At 36.5% G+C, this 6449-nt stretch overlaps 1 long non-coding RNA gene across 1 annotated transcript; it reads left to right on the top strand.

Annotated features, from left to right (window-relative positions):
* Nucleotides 1–1072: 1072 nt before the first annotated feature.
* On the top strand, nt 1073–5305 carry LOC136354057 (uncharacterized). Its single transcript, XR_010737776.1, has 3 exons — nt 1073–1699; nt 3504–3559; nt 4986–5305. It is a non-coding gene; the product is annotated as an uncharacterized lncRNA (long non-coding RNA).
* Nucleotides 5306–6449: the final 1144 nt, after the last annotated feature.

Raw genomic sequence — 6449 nt, 5'->3', positions numbered from 1 at the left:
CTTTTCAATTATAACCTAAGACAAGAGTGCAAACATAAATGTGTGCATGCATATACATAAGTGCGTTAGTTTGACTTGAGTTTTTTTTATGTAATTTGGATTTTGGTTTTCATTTCATGTTAGGTTCATGAACATGAATACAAGATAACTTAACTAATCAAACCTAAAGACATTCATGTGTAATAATTATAGGGGCATGAAAATGAAGACAAATAACATCACCTCAGGTTAGGAGAAGACCAAACATAATTAATCCTTATAATAATTTAGATGCATTTATAAAGTGTAAACATACCTATGAAGATAAGCTTTGCAAATTATCAAGAATAGATCATGCAAGATAAAATCATGGAAAAATTCTTGCAAGTGCTAATCAATATATCCAACTCACTATAATTTTGGTACAACTTAATAACTAAATTTGATACCTCAAATAAATCAGTCAATGCAGTCAACTAATAGGCTAATTATAAACCTTAATCAGCTAAAATCCTAACCCATCAAAATATGCACCAAACTGCATAGAAGTATATAGGTAAAATAAGTTATTAAAATGCTAGATTATTTAAAATGAATAAATATATTTTTTTCCAGAATTTTTATCCTCTGTTTAGACCTCCTAAAAATTCAAACTAGTTTCTACATAGCCTCTTTTCTCTATTTTTCTGTGAGCAAACTACACATAATTTTTGTGTGCAACCAAAGAAAATAGAAACTAGGTACATACATCTACCTCCAGAAAAATCCACTCTAATTTATCTACTCCACACATTAAACTATGAATAAACAAATTGGGGAGGAGAGAAAAATTCTGAAATTCGTCCAAAACTCATCTCCACTTAGTTTCATACCCATCTCTCTCTCCCTTGTCTTGGTTCCATCAACCAGGGCCCACTTGGCAGCCTCTGGAGCCAGTTTCACCTCTGTCGCTCCCTTTCCACCGCTCAGCAGCCGAGAGAGAACGAGAGAGAGAAAGAGAGCTGCGCCTGCATGCTCGACGCGTGCTCCCTTGTGTGACAACGCCGATCCTCACCTACACCTTCCTCAGCAGCATCGCCCAGCTTTCCTCTTCACTCCAATGCCGTGAACACCGAGAGGGAGCGAGCTCCACCTTCCCTTTCTCCCTCATCTCCCTTACCAGCCGCGAATAAGATGATGGACGCGTTCGTCAACAAGCCACGGTCGTCTCAATTCCTTTTTCGTTCCCTAATCTACTTCCCATGCCGAACATTCCCTCTTTTGATTCCATCTTGTTTCATCCCTTGTATCAGCGGAAACGCGGCGTCGCCCCTGGAAGCTCTGGAGCACGCACGGAGCGCCGCCGCACGACATCGCCGTCGTTCCAACCACTCTGGACCAAGCCAAGCCGAGCCACCGCGCCATCTTCATCACCACGACCTCCTCTCCATTTACCCTCAAGAACCCCGGATAATGGTGCACCGGAGAGGGAGATCAAACCCCTTCTTCCTCGGCGCCCACCGCCGTTGCCATGGCCGACTCCGCCTTTACCGGTGAGCCATTGGTCGATTGCTTGCAGTAGTAGCAACCTGGGATGGTGTTTCACATGTTGCATGAAATGATTTTGGCATGCATGCTGTGGATCGAGCCATCGCCGTGACGCCAAGCTCTCCATCGCCTCCAAGCCGTCCCGCGAGCTGCTGCTGCCGTCCAAGCTTTGCTAGCATTGTCAGGCCCCTCGGTGAGAACCCTTGAACCTCTAGCACTCACATGCATGCACGCATTTAGCGAGTACATGGCCGTAGACACACATGCACCGTCACCCAAAGATACCTTCCGCTCGGACTCGCCGCTAGCGCAACTCCGGTCACCAACGACCGAGAAAAGTAGAGGAATGGAATCGCAGTAACATTCTCTTCATTTTGTCTTTTGGTCGCACCCCCAACCAAGTCACCGTTTGTCGCCGGCGCCGGCGAGCAGAGGTGCCGCTCATGGCGGCTCTACTGCTGGATCGATAGAGAAGGAATCAGGACTTCACTTTGAAAATTTAACAAATTATAGGGTCTGTAATGCAAAGATACAATACACACAACACTGTAGCAGGACCTACTCGTAATTATATAAGAATATGAAGTACTCTTAACGAAAACTGAATTAAACATGTGCTGAATTGTTGAAAACTACTATAAACTTCAAAAATGCATAACAAATTCATCTTAACTCCTTAAAATCAATTTCTATGGATTCACAAAATGATGAACTTTCATGTTATAACATAAAAAGTGGCACTTATAGTACAAGATCTACCACTAAATATTATCTAAGAAAAAGGAAACATAAAACAAGTAAGAAATTATAAAATGCATATAAAATCCAATTTAACTCATTTTGCGGTAAAATCAAATTCTACAGAATCACCAACATATTCTCTATGCAAAAGTAAAATAAAAAGACATACTTACTTTGCATTAAAAGCCTCTAAAAGTATTATCTACTAAATAACTAGTTTTAGACAAGCTGAACTTTGGAAATTCATATAACATTTATTTTAACTCATTTTTTAGTAAACTCAAGTTCTGTAGAATCACCAAATAATGCACTTTAAAGTTATAAAATAAAAATACACACTTACAGTACATGAATAGCCCCTAAATATTTATATAAGGAAATATGAACCTAGTGTACAGTTCAAATTGTAAAATTTGTAGAAATTTCATCTTTAGTCCAAATGGAGTGAACCAAACTTCTATAGAACCATCAAATGTGCCCTTCCCTAATATAAAATAAAATGTGGCACCCTCTGTACTTAAAACTTCTCTAAACCTTGAATTAGTAAAGTAGATAGTAATCACATACTAATGATTAAGTCAAATCTATATGTATAATGCATACAAACTTCAAATAAAACAAATAAAGCTAAATAGACCAGAAAAGATAAAGTTCCACTTCCTTTCATCAAAACTTAACACACTTAACTCATATAGTTAATCCATAGTTGATATATATATATATATCAAGTTACTAACATAAGTCACATCTAGTTAGCATATATGAAACAAATATAATGTAAGCCCTAAATCTTGTGAATTAAAGGTAGGTTAAATAATAAAATCATTCACTTTACTTAGCCAAATCATAAATTAACATGTTCTGGATATGAAACATATAGATCAAGCATATATAGGGACTATAAACATACAACACGTTATAACTTCCAAAATACATTAGAAATTCATATTAACTCTAAAAATTGTGAAACCAATTGTGTTAATCTTAGAAGACACATATCGTCACCTCAGCAAACTCAAACTTAATAAAAAAATCACCTTACAAAAGCATTTCATAGCAGTACCTAAGTAAATACTACACTATATCGAAGCAAACTTCTAAAATTCATAACTCTCAAATGGAGTGAGATAAAGTGAAATTCACCTAAATTCACCTTAGACCAGCACCTACTCACTGTGCACAAACCATGCATTTTAGAGCATTTTGGATTTTTCACATATTTTGGTGTTTAATTGCATAACGTGTACTTTATATAGATGATTGCATAAACGGTGAAGAAGTGAATTAGGTGCTGATATTTCCCGGTAACAAGGCAAGTCCCACCTCCCTCTCTCTTTGAACAAGTTGAACCTATATTTTGGAGGTTATTGAAAATGTTTGCAAATCTTGCATGTCGATTGTACACTAATCCATTAAAATTTGTAAAACTTGTTAGACAAACACCTATTACTTGCATTATCACCATAACTCCACATATAGCCATATCCCTCTCTCCTAACCATAGGAATATTATATCCATACCACTTTAAATATGAGTTTTGATGTCACCATGACACTATATTGCTTACCATGCTTAGATTGGAAATACTTGTCATTATGAGCTCATTACAAACATGAAAAATGGTTTTATGATAATCTGAACAGAACTTGATCATTGATGTTTTTAACAAATAAAATTATGGAAAACATGGATTTAAGGTTTGGGCCTCAAGTGGTACACATATGGTGATTAGTTGTGTACCGATAGGGGGAGAGTGTGCCCAAACCGATCTAAGGATTTCACTCGATGTCAGTTCATTATGTTTACCGTACATCCATATATGTTTTTATGGGGAGACCTTGGCCTATTAAGTTAAGCACTTGTCTAACCTTGTATTCAGGAGGCCGTTGTAGTATAGGTAGGGGCCACGAGTGTACCGTGGGCTACCTATAGGAACTACCCATGTGTGTGTTGAATTTTAGAGCTAGCCAATATTATTAGCTGTGTGTATTTCTGTGAAGGGACGAGTGTACTGTTCCACCTCACAACATGGGCGTCTAAGTCTGTCCAATACAACGATAACGTGCCTCGTGGGGGAACGGATGTGTTCGCCGCCACAGCGTTAGATTTAAGGCGTGTGCCCGCCACCTAAAGGTTCTAGGACTTAAGCCTAGGATGGATTCACACTTATCGTGCTCATGCAAGGTTAGACAATACTTAATGTAAAAGCCTCGTTGTGACCTCTAGATCGCACTCAATGTGTAGAGTGTGGTGGTACCGACGGGTACCAGACAAACTAGAGCGATTCATATCTTGTGGGTAAAGCTGTCCAAACTTTGCAGAGTTATAAAAACTAATCGATTAGCCATACTCACGGTCATGAGCGGCATGTAAATATCTATTGAGTATAGACTTGCATTTATTCTTCTAAATGCTGAAATTACCTTCAAATTATGTAGAGATTTGAGAATTAGTTCCTTGCTGCCATGGATGGCACTGAGGTGCATATTTATACTTGATTAATGCCTACTTTGATGCCCATATGCTAAGTACTTGCTTGCTGAATTTTATTCAAAAGCAAATCTGTTTGGAAATGTTTTATGTAACTAAAACTTGCTTTATGCTAAAATTTAACTACATATGGTCTTCCTTGATTATATGCCTTGCATGTAGTTTGTTAGGCTTGTCTTGTGCTTGCCAGTACATTATTAGAAATAATGTACTGACTCTTGCTACTGAAATAATTATTTGCTTGCAGGTTATAGACTTAGTCTAATTTTGAGTGATGCGGGTATCGACTGCTTCTTCTAGGACGTGAACTTAATGGGGTAAACCCCTAATTGGTGTGCCTGTGGATTGGGTAGTCAAGCTTTCGCTGTTCAATATTTTTATTTGGCCGGTCGGCCGTGTATCTAATTATTATTTGTAATTCGATCTCTTTCATCTTACATGTATTTGCTATGTATATCTATGCTTGAGATAAAAGTGTGAATCTAGTGCACATCCTGGGAACTAGATTCACATGAGTATGAGTTAAGAATATTTGAGATGTGATATATCTTTAGCCATTTTTGTCAAGTCGGAATGTGTAACATATCTGGTCGCCGCTTTCGTGTGGTTTGACGGGTACATCTCAGGCTGAAGTTGACTAGCAGGCTAAAGGACCACCCGTGTCGCCAATATCCTTCTCTCGAGACGTCGGATGTTTCATTATGTGTGTTAGATGACTTGAAGTGATTCACTTCATCTTGCATATATAATGATGGGTCCGGAGTGTCTCCGACAATTTTGGATATCCATTATATATAAATTATATTTCTATTGAACTATAAACTCTTCTTTCAATATTCCTTACTTTTTTATATATTTTAGTGATTTCTAAATTATATTCTATATGGACTCCAGACTTTTCTTCCAATATTTTTTTTATTATTTTGTACTTCCATTATTTATAAATTGTATTTCTATTGAATTCTAAACCCTTCTTTCAATATTTCTTATTTTTAATTCTATATTTTAGTTATTTCTAAATTATATTCTATACGGACCCTAGACTCTTCTTCCAATATTACTTATATTTTTAATTTGAATTTTTTAATTTCTAAATTCTAGTGCTATATGAACTCTAACCTCTAGTTTTAATTTTTTTTATTTATTAATTCCGAATTTTAATTAGTTTTAAATTGTATATCTGTATAGACTATAGTCTTCTTTCAAATATCCTTATTTTTAATTTTGAATTTCAGCTATTTATATTCTAAATAGACTCAATTTTTTCTTTTTGTCCGATTATTAAGAGAATTTCTCCTTTGAAGTGCTTTGTATTTACGATTTGCTTGCGCCTACCTACTTATGAGATGTAATATACTGTTCAAAAAGGCAATGAGCCAACACATATATATAGGTACTAAATCGCTAGTAATTTGTGTTGTATATGAATATAGCAACGGTGCTTATTTTTTTCCCTAAAGATTCCTTCCATGCACAGGTGTTCTATATGGACACCACATCTATATATCTATACGGACACCACATTTTTCAAAAAGGACTCTTGTCCGTTTCCATGTTATGACTTATGCCCATGCATGAGTAAGTTTATCACGCGTTTTAACAATCCTTTTCCTTTTGACTTTTTTCTATTTTTCTGATTTTTCTCGGATTAACGTGGTAATTTTTATGTTGTGAGAGCGAACGTGAAGGTTATTTTTCTATTACTCATTAA

This window comes from Oryza sativa, chromosome 11 (assembly GCF_034140825.1).
Source record: "Oryza sativa Japonica Group chromosome 11, ASM3414082v1".
In the NCBI taxonomy this organism is placed as follows: domain Eukaryota; kingdom Viridiplantae; phylum Streptophyta; class Magnoliopsida; order Poales; family Poaceae; genus Oryza; species Oryza sativa.
This window is presented reverse-complemented; position numbering and strand designations above follow the sequence as displayed.